This window comes from Rutilus rutilus, assembly GCF_951802725.1.
Source record: "Rutilus rutilus genome assembly, chromosome: 13".
NCBI classification, from domain to species: Eukaryota; Metazoa; Chordata; class Actinopteri; order Cypriniformes; family Leuciscidae; genus Rutilus; species Rutilus rutilus.
The window spans coordinates 4187152-4208636 of NC_140218.1; the positions used below are offsets into that span (position 1 = coordinate 4187152).

The window sequence follows — 21485 nt, forward strand, 5'->3', positions numbered from 1 at the left end:
ATTGCAACATTTTGAGGATGTTTTGAGGATGCTGTTGAGATAACAGATTATATAATGTTCTCAGTAAAACATTGGCACAATGTTCCATAATAACAGAGGAGGAACATTATCAAATCAACGTTCGTAAAATGTTTTGAGTATATCACTGAGACCTGAGATGATGAGTGTTTTTAAAAAAAATTCTTGTAATGTGACGTGTTAACAAAACTAGAACATTTTAAATGTAACATTTAGCAATCAAACTACACAATTATTGTTAAATTGAGCTTGCTGGTCAGACAGCAGGCCAACAGGGTTCACGATGGAACATATGGTGCATTTAAGTCCTCCTGGGAAGTTTGTATTCATGAGGTTTTACAACTTTGTTTAATGTTTTAAATTAATGAAGCCACTGTAAACTTTATCATCGCATATTATACTGTTACATATTAATGCTATCATATTTTGTGCAGGCATTAGCTTACTTCATTGTCACTGCTAAATACCTAAGTATAGTGGTATCCCACAATGTTTCCCACTGACACACCCCTAACTCTTCAAGATCAGGGTTAAAGAAAATCCTGAGCTTCCTACTCATATTCTCATCATTGTGGTGGCGTTCAACTTGTAAATACGATCTTTATGACATGACTTGAATGCACCAATAGCTCTAGCTTAATTAGGGACAATCCATACAAACACTCTTTGCTAAAATACATTACAGACTGTCACAGTAAGAAGTCCTAACCACTGCAGTCAACACCTTGGAGTATCCATGCTGTTAAATAAAAGTCTGTAGACAAGGGTTAGGGTTAGGGTTAACCTTAACCCTTAATTTCTAACCCAGACCCGGTTTCACAGAGTTTAGATTAAGCCAGGATTAGGCCTTAGTGCATTTAATTAGCTTTTAAAAATGTGCCTTAGAAAAAAGAAAAAGAAACATTACTGGTGTGCATCTTGAGACAAAACAATGGCACTGACATATTTTAAGATATGTCAGTGCAAGTTGCTTTCAGGTAAAACAGCTCAAACGTGCATTTTAGTCTGGGACTACAGGCTTAAACCTTGCCTGTGAAACCTGGGGTATATGTTGCAACTTGTATAGAATTATGCCAATGTTACCAAAGTGTTGTGTTGGACAGAGGATTTACCCTAAACCAACAGGTTGTGTAACTGTGCCACACAGGGTGAAAAGCAAGTTGACATTATTAGGCATAAGAGTGTTTCTAAAGGAAAGGTCAATATTTTGTTAAAGTGCAAAAGGATCATTATGGGTCACATGAATGTAACTCTAATGTTACCATGATACCAATCAATTAGTTTTTCATGTAGGTAGGTATACAGAATTGTATATGAATAGCCTACATATGCAATGTTTGCTCTGTTTAATATATAATATGTTTGCTCTTTTAAACTGCTGTTTGGCAGAGCAGTGGTAAATATATGTTGTTATACATGGTATATATTATTTGTGTAATTTATTATTATTATTTATATGTTATTGTAAGTTTATTTATTTTTTATCATGCACTGCAATGAAGACACCATTTAACCAATTGATTAAATATAACAGCCAGCTTACAAATACAACTAAATAAATAGCCGTGCACATTTTTTTCATATTCTTTCTTTTAAAACATGTAATCTTTTCCTGTAATTGCAATGTTACCACATTATTGGCTGTCTCTTCGAGTTGTTTTGAGCATGATTGGCTATTCAGACTGTCATCCAGGAATCTGGCCAATGGCAGCTATGCGCGCCTTTTACTGGTCAAGTTTGAAGTTTGAATATTCGTCTGTTAGAGTGAGAGTGTGTGTGTGTGCGCGCTGCTGCTGCTCGGGAGGATCTTCAGTACTAGCCTCCTTCGGTTCTGTGGCTTTTACATTGTTTAAAACATGGATTATTTTGCATCGTACTGTTACATTTTTATTTTGAGCGAGTTGCGGGATGTAAATGGACAACGAATTTTAACAACGTAGCCTACGTGTAACGGACATATTGCAATCTGCGGAAGGTAAATAACTTTATTTTATATAAAAATACATTCTGCTACATCAAAATATAGTGTGTTAAATTGAGAAGCTAATTTTAAATGCGACTAGAGCAATATCGATATTATGTCAATGTTTCAGCCTGCATGTGTAACGTTAGGCTAAATATTGTCAGCTAAGTTAGTTTTTGATAAAAATAAATAAAAATAAACCTCAGCATAGTCTGAGCTTTACAATGAGTGAACTGAGAACATTGTGTCTTTATACAGAGAGGAACTCGAACCACACTAACGTTATGAAAACTAGGCTTTTGAATGATCGCGGGATATCGGCCTAACGTTACCGTCAAAATTATGAGTCATCATCATAAATAATATGTTTTTGAGCTGGTGAGTAAAAATTTGCAAGCTTTTTATGTCTCTTTTAGTAAGTAAATACAAATAGCTAATAATATTGCTGTATGTGTGTGTTTCCCATTATCCAGGAATTTTGGGAATAAATTATCCAGCCACATGATCTTCAGTTGCGGTGAGTATTGTCATAGTAAAATACACGTGAAATAGAGGCAGAACATGTAAACTCTGCTCAAAGGCACACTGGTCCAAACCCTCCAGTCAAAATTGTACCTGTCTTCTTGATATGAGTTTTTATGGGCCTAGCTGACCCAAACATAAATGTCCTTTCAAAATGAAATTATTTTCAAACTTGTATGACTTCTGTGAAACACAAGAATGTTGGGAATAAAACAACATTGGAACCCATTTTATGGAAACAAATGTTCCCAATGTTTCATGATAACAAAAGAAGAACATTCTACTTGCAACATTTTGAGCATATTTTGGGAATGTTGCTAAAGTTAAAGTTGTACAATGATCTCAATATAACATTGTCCCAATGTTTCATGATAACAAAAGAAGAACATTCTCTCTGTCACGTTAGGGAAATGTTTTGAGGATATCATTGAGAGATGAGATGTTGAATGTTCTTCATAAAACGTTCTTCTAATGTGACAAGTTAACACAATTAGAACATTTTACTTGCAACATTTTGAAAAAATAAAATAAAATAAACCTCAGCATAGGAGCTTTACAATGAGGGAACTGAGAACATTGTGTCTTTATACATAACATAAATGTCCTTTCAAAATGAAATTATTTTCTAACCTGTATGACTTACTTCTCTGAAACACAAGAATGTTGGGAATTAAACAACATTGGAACCCATTTTATGAAAAAAAAAAAAAAAAAACAGTGAAGTCATTTCTCAAGATATCTTAATTAAGGTTATACAAAATAAATTCATACAGTTTTGGAACAACATGGAGTACCGGTAAATAACGATAGAGAGTCTATTTTTTGGATGAGCTGTTCTTTTTAGGACATGTTCCCAGGGTCCTTTGCTAAATTAACATTAACCATGGTTTTTATTATAGTAAAGTGTAGAAACAATATTTTTATGGTGGATTGATTACAATAATTTATTACCATTTAGTTAGTGTAGCAAAACCATGGTTAATGTTAGTAAGGGTTCTCCAGATTTATCACTTAAAAAACATAAAAAATGATCTGAAAACCCAGATCAATAGTCTGTTAACACACATTAACACACTTTTTACATTTTCTTAAGATCAAGCATTGGACCAATGTTTACGGAGCAGAACAGGCACCAACAGAGAAACAAGTCCATCACTAGTAAGTATCCACTGCATTTTATAAAACCGTAGTCAATTTTAAACGCACAATGCACTCCAAAATAAAAATGATCTATTTTTTTCTCCCTCGTGCCAGATTTATATCTGTCCCAGATTTATATCTGACTTTCTTTCCACAGAGATTTTTAGAAAAATTATCATTAAAGAGAATCATATAAAAAGAAATGTGGGAGGAGCTTGAATTTATTGCCTAGCCCTGTTTGTTTGAACCGCGAGAGCCGTCAAAGCTTATGCTACTCCTATGTCATGCACCGACAAGAGCCTTTTATAGTCAACACGTCGGACGCAAGCAACTTGCAGTTTTGCCCCCACCAACAACGCATAGTATTGCATACAACGGTATTTTTTACATTTTTATTTTACCAAAAATATTTTTTTCTAAAAAAATTACACAAATTAAACGTTGAGACTTTGTTTCAACTTTCATATCAAAAGTAACCTGCTCTGTCTTGTCTCTGCGTTTAAACGTTTCAGCGTTTTTTCTGTGATCCGCAATGTATTTTTCATTGCGTGACAACATGATGTGTGGCGTGAGAGCGCCATGGCTTGTTGGACATAGCAACAGTAACTAAAGGGGGCGGGTCTTTGCAAATTGCATTAACCATGGCTGCCTGTTAATTATCACTGGACTACTTCGCTCTCGCATCTCCCAAAAGTCATTTTTTTTTTTTTTTTCTTGATTCCATTTGAATGGTTTAATTAAATTGCTATAACCAATTATTTAAAATGTAATGATTTAAGCAAAACGTTCTTCAAAGGTTAAACCAAACTTTTATTTGACGGATTGCCGTGTAGACCTTTGAGTTTCTCTGTGTTTTATGATATGATGATAGTTTTTCTCAAATGAAGCTAAAATGCTGCTGAAGTGACTCTCAGAGCAGCTGTATTGATGAAGTGCATTAATGTTCTCATATAGAAACGACAGCAAAAAAAAAATAAGCCAGAATTGCTTTTTTTTCTCAGGTTTTACTAATTTATCCTGTGATTCTGACTTTCAAACGGCCAATTGTGAGTTTATATCTCGCACTTCTGAGAAAAAAAAGTTTGAATTGTGATTCGCAATTACCTTTTTTAAAAATTGTATTCCATGGCGGAAACAAGCTTTCATATGCACAGACAGTAGCTCACATTTAACATGCAGATTGTGCGCACACAGAAACCTACTGGAGCACAAAAAGTTAGTGTCAACACTGTCCTGTGATTTCTCAATAAGAAACAGAAGTTATAGCATATTTTTCTTTCTGCTTTTGAAGTAACTAAAACTTACAGCTTAGCTAATAGCAAAGAGACGATTCACAGGTATGATTAAATCACACTAGAAATTGTTCTATCTCAAATGCAGTACTTTATCTGTATCTGATTTAAAACAAGCAGAAATCTGTAAGAAATGTAACAATCCATAGACAATATAACTGATGAAAATGAGCTGTTACATCAGAGCAAAAGCATCGTGGGCAGTGCTGTGACATGCTGCAGCTGTGCTCAAGGCTACCTGAGTTCGAGGTTCACACTTCTCAAGCCAAGTTTGTAGTTTGTTAAAATAATTTAGCCTCTAGTTGTGTTATTAAAGGGATACTCCACTTTTTTTGGAAATAGGCTCATTTTACAACTCCCCCAGAGTTAAACAGTTGAGTTTTACCGTTTTCGAATCCATTCAGCCGAGTTTCTGATATTTGGAAGAATATCAGTAACCAGACAGTTTCTGGTCTCATTGACTTCCATAGTAGGAAAAAATATATACTATGGAAGTCAATGAGACCAGAAACTGTCTGGTTACTGACTGTAGCTGCCATCAAAGGCAACTCATATATTTAAGTTAAATATGGTTGGCAGTTAAAATATAAATATATATAAATATATATATATAAGGTTAAAATCATATGATTAAAATAAATGATGTCTCATGGCCAATAAATAATAATTTCATGTTTATTTCTTTTTGTTTTAAAACTTTGTGTAAAAAGGAGGGAACTTATTTTTTGTTCCGTGTGGAAATATAGTTTGTTGCTATGGGGACGCTGCATGGGTGCACTCGCGAAAATCATAGAGAGAGAGATGTGCTGCGGCTTGCGAAGCCTGCTGTCTGAAGAAGATTTTAAAGTTATCCATAAGTTTTGTTGGTGAAGTGTGAAGATGAATACCCCCCTTAAGTTTACCCTCTCGGGTTCATGCGGCCAATGAGGTATATTTTCTGTCTTTGTCATTTATTTGTGTTACACGACTGTGTTTGTAACAAGCCAATTAAGATATTATTTTACATGGCATAAATTTATGTTTTATTTATTTGTTTTCTGTAATTTTGTTTATTGTCTGCAAGTATGTCACGAATTTAAGGTTAATTTATGCTTTCTGTGTTTTATTTATACCAGTTCTGACGGCAATATGGTAATATATGGCAATAAAGGAACATGTCAAGACATGTTTGAAGATTCTGTCACCAAATAAAGTAGTCCAGAAGTGTCGTGGGGTCAAGCTACAAAGAAGTAACACATTTAAACAAGTTAAATGTTAAGAAGTAGTTTAATCCTGCTAACTTTAAAGGGACTCTAAAGTGCTAAAAGAGGTTGAAGTGTATGTTTCTGCAATTCAAGTTTAAGTTTAAGTGTATGTTTATTTCTTTGTAAGGTGATTATTACAAACTAATTGCAAATCTAATCACAAGTTATTTGCTAAGTTAAAGGTGCACTAAGGCATTTTAAAGGGCAAGTCATATTGGTTTTCTTTGACATTGAAGGCCATTTCTTTATTTCATACAAGGTGAAAACAGTTCATAATTTGCATTAAGGTGTTTACACATTTTAAGTTAATTCTAACAGAGTTAATATTTACAGTTATAAAGTATTATATCCCATAGTTCATTACAATAATTTAGACAAACATACAAGTAATTTGACCTTAAGTCAATACACATACATCAGCTCAAGTAGTGAAATGTCTGAGCCTGAAGTCCAAGGAAGCGAAGCTGTGAAGTTGCAGGAGCAAGCAAGCCCCGATGAAGGAACTGTAGACTCAAGTCCACAGCAAGAGGCAAATACAAGTCAAGCAGCTGAAGAAGATGCTTTGAGAAAAAGCCAAAGAACTAGAAAGCTTACTGAAAAGGGCCAAGCTCTACATGAAGAAAGAATGAATAAGCTTCAGTGTCGCTTTAAGACCAACTATGACAAATGGAAAGTGGTTGCCAAACAAGCTAAGAGAGCACTCGATGCACCTAGCACTGCAAGTTTACAGGATCACATCGTAAGGGTCCAAAATGCTTCAGGAGAAGTAAAGCAAACCTATCACGAGTTGCGCAGTTACGACACTCCTGACAGTGATACCCGTCGCAGAGTAGACACATGTCATGCTGTTTCTGTAAGGATAATAGAACAAGCAACAGAGATTCTTAAAGAAGAGGAAAGTGGTAAATACCCAGCTAAAAGGTCAACTCACTGGAGTGAGGCTGGCTCGGTGTTCCAATCAGCAGCATCTCACAGGTCCAAACGTGCGGGTAGTGCAATCACACATTCAAGTCATTCGAGTAAGTCATCTGCGAAGAAACAAGAAGCAGCAGCAGAACTGGCTGCAATTGAAGCCACCTTGAAAGTGATGCAAGAAATGCAGCGTGAGCAAAGGGAACTTGAAAATCTTGAAGCTGAAAACAGAAAAAGACTTGCACAACAAGAAGCAGAAAATGCTGAAAAACAAAAGGCATTAGAAGAAAAGCGAAGGCAGATAGAGCGCTTTGAAACTGTCAAGAAAATGGAAGCCGCCAAAGCACGTCTGAAAGTCTACGAACAAGAATCAACTTCAGATGAAGAAATATCAGACCTTCTACACAGTAAGTCCAAGCCTAAGAAAGCTGCACCATACCTGGTTAGTTTGCCTGAATTTCACCTTGCACAAACCACTGCTAACCTGCAACAACGCACTGTGCCACAAGAGGCCACAAGCCGGCAACATGCAACCAATGCTACACAAGAAGATAGCACTACTGCATTAGCCAGAGCGTTAGCAGAGTCAATCAACATAAGCCGTTTACCAGTACCAGAACCTTCAGTCTTCATTGGAGACCCACTCAAATACAAAGATTGGAAAATGTCCTTTCAAACCCTGATAGACAGGAAGAACATCCCAGTAAATGAAAAGCTCTACTATCTCCGCAAATATATTGGTGGATCAGCAAGGAAAGCAATTGAGAGCTATTTTCTGTTGGGGACGGACACAGCGTATCTTGCAGCATGGGACATTCTGGAGGAAAGGTATGGAAGCTCATTTGTAATCGCCAAAGCCTTCAGGGATAAGCTCACATCGTGGCCAAGGATAGGACCAAAGGACTGTGCTGAACTACGAGAGTTCTCAGACTTTCTCAGAGGCTGTGAAGCAGCAATGTTCCAGATTAAAAATCTTGAAGTTCTCAACGACTGCAGCGAAAACCAGAAAATGCTCAGCAAGCTTCCTGATTGGTTGACAGCAAGATGGAATAGAAAAGTCATTGAGATTCAAGAGGAAAGCGGGTCATTTCCAACATTCAGCAACTTTGTCGACTTCGTCACAAGAGAGGCCAAGATAGCGTGCAATCCAGTAACGTCGCTTCATGCACTAAAGGCAAGTGACTCTGAAAAAACAAAGACCCCAAAGACCAGAAGTGTTGGTGCAAAGGTGCTAGCAAGCAGCTCAGAAGAGAAACCAGACATTAAGATGTGTAGCTTCTGTGAAAGGCCAAACCATGGAATTCATGTTTGCCGAAAGTTCATGGACAAGTCAATTACTGAACGAGTCAAGTTTGTACAAACAAAGGGCTTGTGCTTTGGATGTCTCAGCCCTGGACACCATTCAAAGAAATGTGAAAGGAGAAGTATTTGTAACACATGCAAAGGAAAACATCCAACATGCTTACATCAGGAACGTGACAAGGAAGTCAAAAGGACAAAGGATTCTGACAAGGAACAAAAGGACATAAGGGAAACCAAACAACCAAGTACAGAAACACCAAACAAGGCTATATCCAACCGTGTTGTACAAAACACTAACAGTGATCTCACATCCACAATCATTCCAGTTTGGTTATCCACAACAAGCAATCCAGAGCACGAGGTTCTTGTCTATGCCCTTCTGGACAGTCAGAGCGACACCACATTCGTTCTTCAAGAAAAGGCGGACGCTCTAGTCACTGAAAAGAAACAAGTGCAGTTGAAACTTTCTACACTGTCATCCAGGGACACAATCATTCTAAGTCAAAAGCTATTAGGGCTACAAGTCAGAGGCTTCTACACATCCAAGAGAATACCTCTCCCAACGACATACACAAGAGACTTTATCCCTGCCAATCTAAGTCATATTCCCACACCTAAGATAGCAAGAGCATGGCCTCACCTAGAGCACCTTGCTGAAGAGATAGCTCCCATGATAGAGTGTGATGTCGGCCTGCTTATAGGGTACAATTGTTCGCAAGCTCTGATACCCAGAGAAGTAGTGTCAGGGAAGGACAATGAACCATTCGCTCAAAGAACAGACCTTGGTTGGACTATAGTCGGCGGTACTGATCCCTGTGTGGACTATGGTGACGCTATAGGAAGCAGCCACAGAGTCATAGTCAAAGAAGTGACACCTTCTGTTCAGTCACCAACCTCCTTACCAAATGAAGTCATGTATGTCTGTCGTACACAAGTCAAAGAGCTAGTCACATCACTAGATGTGATCAAAGTACTGGAGTCCGATTTCAATGAACGCCGCGTGGAGGACTCTCACTTCTCCAAAGAGGATCTGCGTTTCATTTCCATAATGGAGGAAGGAGTGAAAATGAAAGCAAATGGTCACTGCGAGTTGCCCTTGCCCTTTAAGAAGGACAGACCAAATCTACCAGACAATAAAATCTGTGCCGAACACAGACTCAAATGTCTAAAGAAAAGATTTGAGAAAGACACGCAATACCACAAAGACTACACAACATTCATGAATGAAACAATAACACGTGGAGATGCAGAAAAGGTTCCATTTGATGAGCTGGACAAAAGCCCCTCCTGGTACATCCCTCACCATGGGGTCTACCACCCCCAGAAACCTGGAAAAATAAGAGTCGTGTTCGACTGCTCGGCAAAGTACGAAGGTGTGTCATTAAATGACTTTCTGCTTACTGGGCCAGAGTTGACCAACAGCTTGGTAGGTGTTCTATGTCGGTTTCGTAAGGGCCAAGTAGCGGTGATGTGCGACATAGAACGCATGTTTCATCAATTCCATGTCAAGCCAGAAGATCAAGACTACTTCCGATTTCTGTGGTGGGATAAGGGAAGCTTCTACTCCAACCCCTCCGTCTACCGTATGCGTGTTCATTTGTTTGGAGCCGCTTCGTCACCCGGCTGCGCAAACTACGGCCTCAAGTACATTGCAGCTCAAGGGCAAGGTCATTTCAGTGATGCCACAATCCGTTTCATTGAGAGAAACTTCTATGTGGATGATGGCCTAATAAGTGTCCACTCAGAAGAAGAGGCTATCCAGTTGGTAAATGAAGTAAGACAACTCTGCAATACAGGCAAGTTGCGACTTCATAAGTTCATATCAAACAGCCAACAAGTATTGGCATCCCTCCCAAAGGAAGACTGTGCAGAGACAGTAATGAAACAAGACCTAGCTCTTGGCGAACAACAGATTGAGAGAGCTCTAGGCGTCAAATGGTGTGTCGCCTCAGACCATTTCCAGTTTCGAGTAGTCGTGAATGATCGCCCTCTCTCCAGAAGAGGAGTTTTGTCCACAGTTGCCTCTATCTTCGATCCACTTGGCTTTGTGGCGCCTTTCGTCCTACTCGGGAAACAAATACTTCAACAAATGTGCCGTGAGAAGATCGACTGGGATGAGCCACTGTCAAGTGAACTAAGGCCACGGTGGGAGTCCTGGCTTTTGGATCTACAGAACTTAGCCAATGTCAAGATTGAGCGATGCTACCTACCAGTTGATTTCAAAACAGTTCATAAGTATGAAGTCCACCATTTTTCAGACGCAAGTGTCACGGGGTATGGAGTCTGTACTTATCTAAGAGCAACCAGCACAACAGGACAGATACACTGCGTCCTAGTCATGGCCAAGGCCAGAGTATCCCCCACAAAGGTAACCACTGTGCCAAGACTCGAGCTGTCCGCAGCAGTTGTAGCAGTACGCACAAGTGACATGCTCAGAGGAGAATTGGAGCTTGAAGACGCCCAAGAGTTCTTCTGGACAGATTCAAACGTCGTCTTAGGATACATCAACAATGACGCAAAACGGTTTCATATCTACGTAGCTAACCGCATACAGCGCATCAAGGAAAGTACAAACCCAACCCAGTGGAAATACGTGATGTCAGAAGACAATCCTGCTGACCATGCGTCACGAGGGCTTAAGGCAAAGGAGCTCATTGCTTCCAACTGGTTTAGTGGTCCAGATTTTCTCTGGCAGGAAGAGCTTCCAAGCGGTGAGGTTAAGGTGAGAGAACTTGATGCCAAAGATCCAGAAGTGCGCAGGGTCATTGTGCACCAGACCTCAACCACAACAGATTCTCTCACTAATCACTTCCTTAAGTTTTCAAGCTGGACAAGACTAGTGAAAGCAATCGCCAGACTCCAAAGATTTCTCAAGGAGTTTAAGGGTACAATACAGAGAACCAATGAAGCCACAAGTCTCGAGGAAAGACAGGATGCAGAGCTTACCATCATGCTCATTGTACAAAGAGAAGTCTTCTCCAAAGAGATCAATGTTCTTGAGTCACAAAGGGAGATGACCAAAGACAAAACCAGTAGGCTGTACTGACTCAATCCCTTCTTGGACCACAGGGGCCTTCTTAGAGTGGGAGGTCGATTAGAGCATGCTGCCATGCATCCACACATCAAACATCCAGTCATTTTACCAAAAACCAGCCACATAACAAGGTTACTGATCGATCACTATCACAGACAAGTGCAACATCAGGGGCGTGGCATGACCATAAATGAGTTGAGATCAAATGGTATCTGGATCCTTGGATGTAGTCAAGCTGTATCATCAGTCATCTACCACTGCGTCAAGTGCAGAAGGTTTAGACGTCACACAGAAGAGCAGAGAATGGCAGACCTGCCGCGTGAGAGAATGGAGACAACTCCTCCCTTCACGTATTGTGGGATGGATTGTTTTGGTCCATTTTACATCAAAGAAGGTCGAAAAGAGCTGAAACGTTATGGACTATTGTTCACATGCTTGTGTTCTCGTGCAGTGCACATAGAGTTACTTGATGATCTATCAACCGATGCATTCATCAACTCACTTCGTGCCTTCATTGCCCTACGTGGAAACGTTCGTCAACTCCAGTCAGATCAGGGCACCAATTTTGTTGGAGCAAGGTGTGAATTCCTGAAAGCAGTAAAGGAAATGGATCAAGAATGCCTTAAACAACTAGGCTGCGAGTTTGTCATGAACCCTCCCTCTGCTAGCCATATGGGCGGAGTTTGGGAAAGGCAAATCCGGACAATCAGAAGTGTGTTAACATCCATACTGGATCAGTCATCCCGAACACTCGACAGTTCATCCTTACGGACCTATCTTTATGAAGTGATGGCAATCATTAACAGCCGACCTATGACAGCACATTTACTCAGCGACCCAACAGGTCCCCAGCCTCTTACGCCCAACCTGCTTCTGACAATGAAATCCTCAATAATCTTGCCTCCACCTGGAAACTTCGTAAAGGAAGACCTTTACCTCCGCAAGAGATGGCGTAGAGTCCAGTACCTTGCCAATGAATTTTGGCACAGATGGAAAAAAGAGTACCTACTGAGTTTACAACAAAGACAGAAATGGCACAAGACAAAGAGAAATGCGAAAGTCAATGATATAGTAATTGTACAAGACGATAACGCACCCAGAAATGAATGGAAGCTGGCTAAAGTCGCCACGGTGTATCCAGCTGAAGATGGATGTGTGCGGAAGGTCCAGTTGCTGATCAGCAACTCAGCATTAGATGATCAAGGAAAGAGACTCAGTAAACCAGTCTATCTGGAGAGACCTATACACAAGACAGTCACATTACTCGAAGCTGACTAACATAACTTTAACTTTACAGTAATCGCTTATACATAGTTCATTGATTGAAATCACGAGTGATTTGGTGGGAGTGTAGCTGCCATCAAAGGCAACTCATATATTTAAGTTAAATATGGTTGGCAGTTAAAATATAAATATATATAAATATATATATATAAGGTTAAAATCATATGATTAAAATAAATGATGTCTCATGGCCAATAAATAATAATTTCATGTTTATTTCTTTTTGTTTTAAAACTTTGTGTAAAAAGGAGGGAACTTATTTTTTGTTCCGTGTGGAAATATAGTTTGTTGCTATGGGGACGCTGCATGGGTGCACTCGCGAAAATCATAGAGAGAGAGATGTGCTGCGGCTTGCGAAGCCTGCTGTCTGAAGAAGATTTTAAAGTTATCCATAAGTTTTGTTGGTGAAGTGTGAAGATGAATACCCCCCTTAAGTTTACCCTCTCGGGTTCATGCGGCCAATGAGGTATATTTTCTGTCTTTGTCATTTATTTGTGTTACACGACTGTGTTTGTAACAAGCCAATTAAGATATTATTTTACATGGCATAAATTTATGTTTTATTTATTTGTTTTCTGTAATTTTGTTTATTGTCTGCAAGTATGTCACGAATTTAAGGTTAATTTATGCTTTCTGTGTTTTATTTATACCAGTTCTGACGGCAATATGGTAATATATGGCAATAAAGGAACATGTCAAGACATGTTTGAAGATTCTGTCACCAAATAAATGCCCGTTAAAACCCAGGAACGACTTGAGCCTTTATTAAAACTCGAGGGGAGTAACACTGACATTCTTCTAAATATCAGAAACTCGGCTGAATGGATTAGAAAACGGTAAAACTCAACTGTTTAACTCTGGGGGAGTTATAAAATGAGCCTATTTCCAAAAAAAGTGGAGTATCCCTTTAACATGTATATAATGGATTAAGTATATGTTTTAAATTACAGAAACAAAATAGATACTCATAAGGTATCATATTTATACTTTTAAATAAACTAATCTAATTAATTTCTGATTAATAATTAGGCTGGCTAATTTTGAAAGTTTTCAAAGTCAATATTGCTTGTGATCTTAATATGTAATATGTATTTGTATTATTTTTGTTTACACTGTTGCATGATCTTCTTTTATAGGCTATGAGGAAAAACTCTACCATGCACACAGAGAATGGAGCTCAATTCTGCTAACTGGGATAGCAGCTGAAAAAGAAGAAGAGAAGAACAGTAGAACACCTATTAATGCAGATGACTTTATTCTTTTTCTGCAAGAACCAAGACAACCAAATACTGATGATGAGCGCTCTGAGCAAACAGCAGTCAAGACGTGTGATTGCACATTGGACTTTACTGAGTTCTTCATTTAATGTTGGGCATCTACTGTACGCAGAACTTCTAATAATTTATGTGAATGCCATTCATAAACCTGTTAGCTTTTTGTTTTATTTTAGAGATTAATAAAATTGTATGTTTTAACAATGTTATAGCTAAGCATTTTTTTATGTTTAAGAGAACATTTTGGGAACAAAAATAAAACTTCCCACTAAAAAATGTATAAGAATGTTAAGTAGTATTTTTAAGAGTATTTTTAGAGAATGTTATCCTAACTTTTAGAAGAACGTTCTAAGAATAAAAATAAAACTTCCTGCTAAAAACTTTATAAGAATAAAGGGATAATGTTCTAAAAATGTTATGATTAAACATTTATAGAAGGTCATCATCACAAAACATTTTTAGAGTGTTCTTAGAGAATGTTATCCTACCTTTTAGGAGAAATAATGTTCTAACAATATTATTATTAAACATTTTTATAATGTTGTAAAAAAAATGTTATCTGAACTTTTAAAAGAACATTCTGGGAACAAAAATAAAAACACCCCCTGAAAACTTTCTAAGAACGTTAGAGAATAATGTTGTAAGAATGGTACACCTAAACATTTTAATAATGTTTTTAAATAATGTTATCCGAACATTTAAAAGAACATTCTGGGAACAAAAATAAAACTATCCGCTTACAACATTATAAGAACGTTAGAGAATAATGTTATAAGAACGTTATTACTAAACATTTTAATAATGTTTTTAAAAAAATGTTATCCGAACATTTATAAGAACATTCTGTGAACAAAAATAAAACTACACGCTAAAAACATAAGAACGTCAGAGAATAATGTTATAAAAATGTTACTACTAAACATTTTAATAATGTTTTTAGAAAATGTTCTCTAAACATTTAAAAAAACATTCTGGGAACACAAATAAAACTAGCCGCTGAAAACGTTCTGAGAAAATTAGAGAATAATGTTAAAAGAATGTTACTACTAAACATTTTAATAATGTTTTTAAAGAATGTTCTCCAAACTTTTAAAAGAACATTCTGGGAACAAAACTAAAACTAGCCGCTGAAAACTTTCTAAGAACGTTAGAGAATAATGTTAAAAGAATGTTCCTACTAAACATTTTAATAATGTTTTTAAAGAATGTTCTCCAAACTTTTAAAAGAACATTCTGAGAACAAAACTAAAACTAGCCGCTGAAAACATTTATAGAACAATACATGCTAATGTTCTTAGAACATTTTTAGAACAAAAAATTTCTAGCTGGGAAGACAGTAGAGCTGCACGATTCATCTTTAAAATACTGTGATCTCCATTCAAACACACACACCATCTTCTTCAGATTCCTCTGTCTATTAAACCTTTGACTAAATCATATCGCGATATTGTAAATCTGTGTTGGCGCTGCCGCTGACCCAGAGAGAGTCGTCATGAAACAGCTTATTGGGAACAGCGGGTTGGGAATCGTAAGACATTTTCTGGTTCCGGTTCCCATTCAATAAAATGATTAAAACAACTAATAAAACACAGCAGTAAGGGGAAAATGCACAATCCTGTGTGTGTTTATTTCTTATACTTGTCAAATGAGTTTAACAGACTGGTAATGTCAACAAACTTTTGCAAAAATAAGGAAAATAAACATTTCTGCATCCTCTTGGAGAATGTGGGACTCTCCTATAGCTTACAGTGTCTCCAGCAGTGGAGAACACCCTCTCAGAAAGGGGAGAATATGCTTGAACACACATGTAAGATCCAGACAGGTGAAACATACTATTTTTAAAATGGGTTTGAATGATTGATTCATAAAGACTTCACTTGTTTCACTACTGGATGAATCAGCGCTCTATCAGTTAATAAACTTCTCTCTGTTTATGTCTCTGACGCGGTGAGTCCCGCAGGCGCTGGGCTAACGTTACTCCGCCGCGGTGCGACCCGACCGCTGTAAAGTAGTCCGAGTCTAAACGCTTATTACAGGCTTACCGTAGTGATTCAGGATAGGACAAAAACACGCTTTGAAAAAAGCCATTCATGATGTACTCGCTTATTGTATAATACAATACCATCATATTACAGACAACTGGTGTAATTATGCAGTTGTGGAGACGAATGATGATTCCAGAGCAACACATGCAGATACACTACCAGCCAAACGTGCGGGATCGCTAATATCTTTAAGGTTTTAAAAAGAAGTCTCTTCTGCTGCATTTATTTCATTAATAATAACAGTAATATTGTGAAATATTATTCCAATGTAAAACAGCTCTTTTCTACATGAATATATAGTAAAGTGTAACTTTCTATTCATCAAAGAATCCTGAAAGAAAATTGTACACGACTGTTTTCAAGATTGATAATAATAATAATGAATGTTTCTTGAGCATCAAATCATCATATCAGAATGATTTGTGAAGGATCATGTGACACTGAAGACTGGAGTAATGATGCTGAGATTCAGCTTTGATCACAGGAATAAAGTACACTTTAAAATATATTAAAATAAAAAAAACAGTTATCTTAAATTGTCATAATATTTAATAACATTACTGTTCTTTTGTATTTTTAATCAAATAAATGCAGCCTTGGTGAGCAGAAGAGACTTCAGATCCAGATATATGGATATATTTTCTTTTTGTATTACCGTCATGTTCACTTTGTTTCATTTTCCATAAGAGTGTTATAAACACTCACTTCCAGCCAATGGTCGCACACGGGTTAATGATATCGGCGTGAAGCGACACAAGTGCGTTCTGAAGCTCACACCAGAAGTGATGCGGAAGATGAGCGGCATTCCTGTGAGTTTCACAGTTCGCTTATATCACGCTTCAGAACGTGCTGACAAACATGAACTCCTGAATGTGTGTGTGTTGGCCGGAAGCAAAGGTTTATATTGTAAAAAGTTTGAAATATTTGTTTCACTTCAGAAGCACTGATTCATCAGCTGGGGTTTATGGATTACCGTCATGTTCACTTTGTGTGGTTTCTGAATCCACTTGCATTACATGGACTCACAGAGATGATTATTTGCTTACACTACAATAAGGTTTCATTTGTTACACACTAGTTCACTACATTAGTTAACATGAACGAACCATGACAGATTCTTCTACAACATTTATTAATCTTAGTTGATGTTCATTTCAACATTTATTAATACATGTTTTAAATCAAAAGTTGTGCAGATGTGTCCATTAAGAATCACAGGGAATGGGATTGGGCGATTCGGCCGTGGTGAAGTTCTCTGGCACATGCCGTACATCACCAGTAGGGGGCAGTCCTGTTTCTCTCTCAGTTATAGCGGCACTGAAGACAATAATGTGCAGCGATGTGTTAAACTCTCTCTGGCGCGTATTGACAGCAAGCGGCGAGCTCATAAACGTGTGAGAAACACATTTTAAAGTAGAATATATTGTTTATGAACAGCTCAAATAGAAATAAAATATTAATGATTCAGTGATCAATGGTTTTTACATGCTTGTCATGGGCGTTTGTAGCATAAAAGAGTGTTACAATAACTTTTTAGTGAACTTATAAGTGCAAATATCCCGTCCCATTTTATCAGCCCTAATTCCCACATTGTGGAATTATTACACTGTGAATTCATTTCTTTGACATTTAAATAACATATAAAAGATCTTTAGCAAGGACACAGTGACGAAAATGTGACTTATGTCTAGGGTTGGGTACCGAAATCCGGTTCCAATAGGGAACCGGTTCCGACGTAAACGGTAGTAACCAGACCGAATAAGAACGAAACTTTCGGTGCTTGATTTCGATGCCTGACGTTTTTTTACCGCCCCCTATAAAACATCTCGCGGCACGAATGATCCAATAATAAAACATCTCCAGTTAACCAGCAGAGCATTCATTTAGTTCGTTTGTTAAATAAGAGACGATCACTGAAATGTGTTTTTTTAAATCAAGTGATCAAAGTGCTCGTTGCCGCTGCGATCAGTGGCGCGGATACAGTGTTTTCTCGTGGCTCGCGCACACCGGTCTTCACTCGGACGCGCGCTTCAATACGTTGCGGAGATCGATCTATTTATGAGGCGCCGTCTATATGAGTATGTGCGCGGAGAGTTTGTGTGTGTGTGTGTGTGTGTGTGTGTGTGTGTGTGTGTGTGCTCGCGTCTCAGATGAGTATGTGCGCGGAGAGTTTGTGTGTGTGTGTGCTCGCGTCTCAGATGAGTATGTGCGCGGACAGTTCCGCGCGTCTAGAGTTTGCGTGTGTGTGCATGAGCGACTTTAGAAGTTGTGCATTTCATATGTATTAGTTTGAGCATTCAGCAGTATACGTATGTGTGACTACCTAGTATACGTGTATGCAAGGGTTTCATATGTGCGTGCAGCGTGAATGAAGTTTGATTTAAGCCCTAGACGGCGCTTCATATCTATTCGTTCTGGTGAAATCTCAAAATATAATGGACACAAAGTGTCCCTGCTTGATATACAACCACTGATGAGCATAATCGGTTTAAAAAAAAATAAAAAACTACAAATTAGAACCCAAAACCTCTGACACGCTTGACTAAAGTTCAAGTTCAGCTGCCAGTGTTCCTCTTCGGGTAGGCTAAGTCTAGTATTTTAATGCCAACTGCAAATGTTGCATATCAAGTATGAAGTATATCAATATCAAGTATATTTATATGAGGCTATACTGTGTGTGTTAAATTTGTCAGATATTTCTCTGTTCTGTAAAAGTCATAATATGAGAAGACAACATTTTGATCTTAACTCAAGTGTTTTGTGCTACATCAGTAGCCTTTTAAAGGGCACAATTTTTAATTTAATCAGAAAATCTTTTTCAGAAAATCACACACGCACACACACAGAGGTATTATTTTTTTGATAAAGCGTGTGCAGTTTAGTTTTCTTAAGTACCGTTTCAAGAACCGTTTAAGCACCGGAACCGTTTGAAAAATACCGAGTAGGTACTGGTATCGGATAAAACCCAACCAATACCCAACCCTACTTATGTCAGTCTAACATAAAATGATACTGCATTTTAATGTCTATCTTTGCCAAAGATATTAACCTTTCAGACATATTAAAATATTTTAATAATATTGTTCATTCATTGGCCACTTAAAAGTACAATCTGTAAAAATGAATAAATGAATAAAATCCCCCGGTTCACTCGAGCAGAACCAGTCCTATTTTAACGTTTCTGATCCTGCGTTTCTTCTGTATTATAAACGTTCAGAAACCGGTTTGATTAGAACAAATACAGATTAATAACGTTATTTTGTTTTACTTTTTTTTGTAGCCTAGTTTATAATAATAATAATATTTAGGCTATAATACTACTAATAATATCTCTCTTTTCTTTTCTTTGTTTAATGCCATGCCAGCTTCTATGGATATATATATATTTAAGGTGAGGAACAGGTTTTTTATTTAAATAAAACTAAATAAGATGCCAAACGAATGAATTAAAGTGAAAAAGCCTACATTCCTCATTCGGCACGAATCCAGATGTTTCATGATTTGCGAATCAAGCTGAACTATTAGGCCTATTATGTAGGCTAAGCTTTGTACTCGGCATTACTGACGTAAAATATCATCTTCCCCATAACAGCGCAGTGAGGCGGTGGACACGCTGAACGCCACAGATTATATTACAGACTATTCAGATTGAGCGGTGGAACATTTTATATGTTTGACTGTATTTTATTCAGAGGCGGCGGCGCGACCACTGGATTTATTCCTGCCAAGAGAGTAAACTCTTACTCCGTAATTTATGCTCATACAGATAAAAGCAAGACATAATTCATTCATTTACAAAAGATATTCAGATTTTGTAAAATAACGGAAACAAACGTGATGTCTCTGTTTCCTTTATAGATGTTTGGAGCTGAAACTCAGCACGTTTTCTTTCGTGTTTTAATCTGTAATATTTTAGTGAAATATATTTCAGCCTTTTTTAGAAGAATCTGTCTAATATTTATTTTCCCAACAAAACATCAAATCAATAGAAATAAAAAGGTTTTATTTTAATTCCATTTTTAGTTTCAACTGACCATAAAAATTTGATTTGTTCAAACTCACATTTACATTTATGCATTTGGCAGATGCTTTTATCCAAAGCGACTTACATTGCATTTCAAGACACACATTTACATTCCTATCAGTTCTTGCTTTCCCTGGGAATCGAACTCATGACCTTGGCGTTGCAAGCGCATCACTCTACTGTAGTGTGTGTGTGTGTGTGTGTGTGTGTTTTCAACACTCTACTGTTTGAGCTACAGGAAAGATTCCTTACCTTTTCAAATTAATTTTACACTCCTATGGCCAACTTTCTTTATTAAAAAATAGTAACACTTTATAATGGGCTAAGGTTTCATTTTGTTAGCATTAGTTCACATGAACCAACAATTAATGAACAATATTCTACAGCATTTATTAATCTTAGTTAATGTTAAGCTCAACATTTTTAAGACAGACAACAGACATTTTTAAGATCCAAAGTTGTATCTGTTAACATGCACTGTGAACTAACATGAACACTAATATTTTATAGTGGGGGCTATAGTGCCCCCGTGTCAACAAGCTTGGCCCCCCCTCTGGCCCCCCTAAATTTGGAATCGTAAAATCACACCAAACAACTGCGCATTTATTCAGTTGCAGCGCCTTCATCTAGGCTACACTGCAGCACGACGTATATGCACATCAAATGTTAACGCAGAGGAACGGGACACTGCAGTTCACAAAAGTTCATTATTTGCATGTGCTATTTGCACAATTACAGTGCTTTACAACTATAGAACAAATAGAGTTAAATAAACTTATCACTTCCTCTAAAACAACAACATGTTTATTAGATCCGATACCAACTAAACTACTGAAAGAAGTGTTACCTGTAGTGGAAGAGCCTCTCCTCAATATTATTAACTCGTCTTTATCTTTAGGTCATGTTCCAAGAACATTTAAACTGGCAGTTATAAAACCTCTCATTAAGAAACCACAATTAGATCATAATAACCTAGCAAATTATAGACCCATTTCAAATCTTCCATTTATGTCTAAAATATTAGAAAAAGTGGTGTCCGCTCAATTGTGTTCTTTCTTGCAAGAAAATTATATCTATGAAAAGTTTCAGTCAGGATTCAGGCCGCATCATAGCACTGAAACTGCGCTCGTTAAAATCACAAATGATTTACTTTTAGCTTCTGACCAAGGCTGTATCTCAATACTAGTTTTACTTGATCTTAGTGCTGCGTTTGATACTATAGATCACACAATACTCTTAGATCGACTACAAAATTATACTGGTGTTCAAGGACAAGCATTAAGCTGGTTTAGATCATACTTATCTGACCGCTACCATTTTGTCTATTTAAATGGAGAAAAATCGATCATAACTCCAGTAAACTATGGAGTGCCGCAGGGATCTGTGTTAGGCCCTCTATTATTCTCAGTATATATGATGCCACTTGGAAAT

General features: G+C 37.5%; 1 protein-coding gene and 1 long non-coding RNA gene across 2 annotated transcripts in view; one reads left to right on the forward strand and one right to left on the reverse strand.

Moving 5' to 3' along the window:
• Positions 1–21485, reverse strand: part of LOC311302519 (uncharacterized protein) — a 1110603-nt gene that overhangs the window by 562719 nt on the left and 526399 nt on the right. The window lies entirely within an intron of this gene.
• Positions 1321–14136, forward strand: LOC311302587. The gene is made up of 5 exons (XR_014629604.1): positions 1321–1993; positions 2240–2359; positions 2455–2498; positions 3597–3661; positions 13848–14136. It is a non-coding gene; the product is annotated as an uncharacterized lncRNA (long non-coding RNA).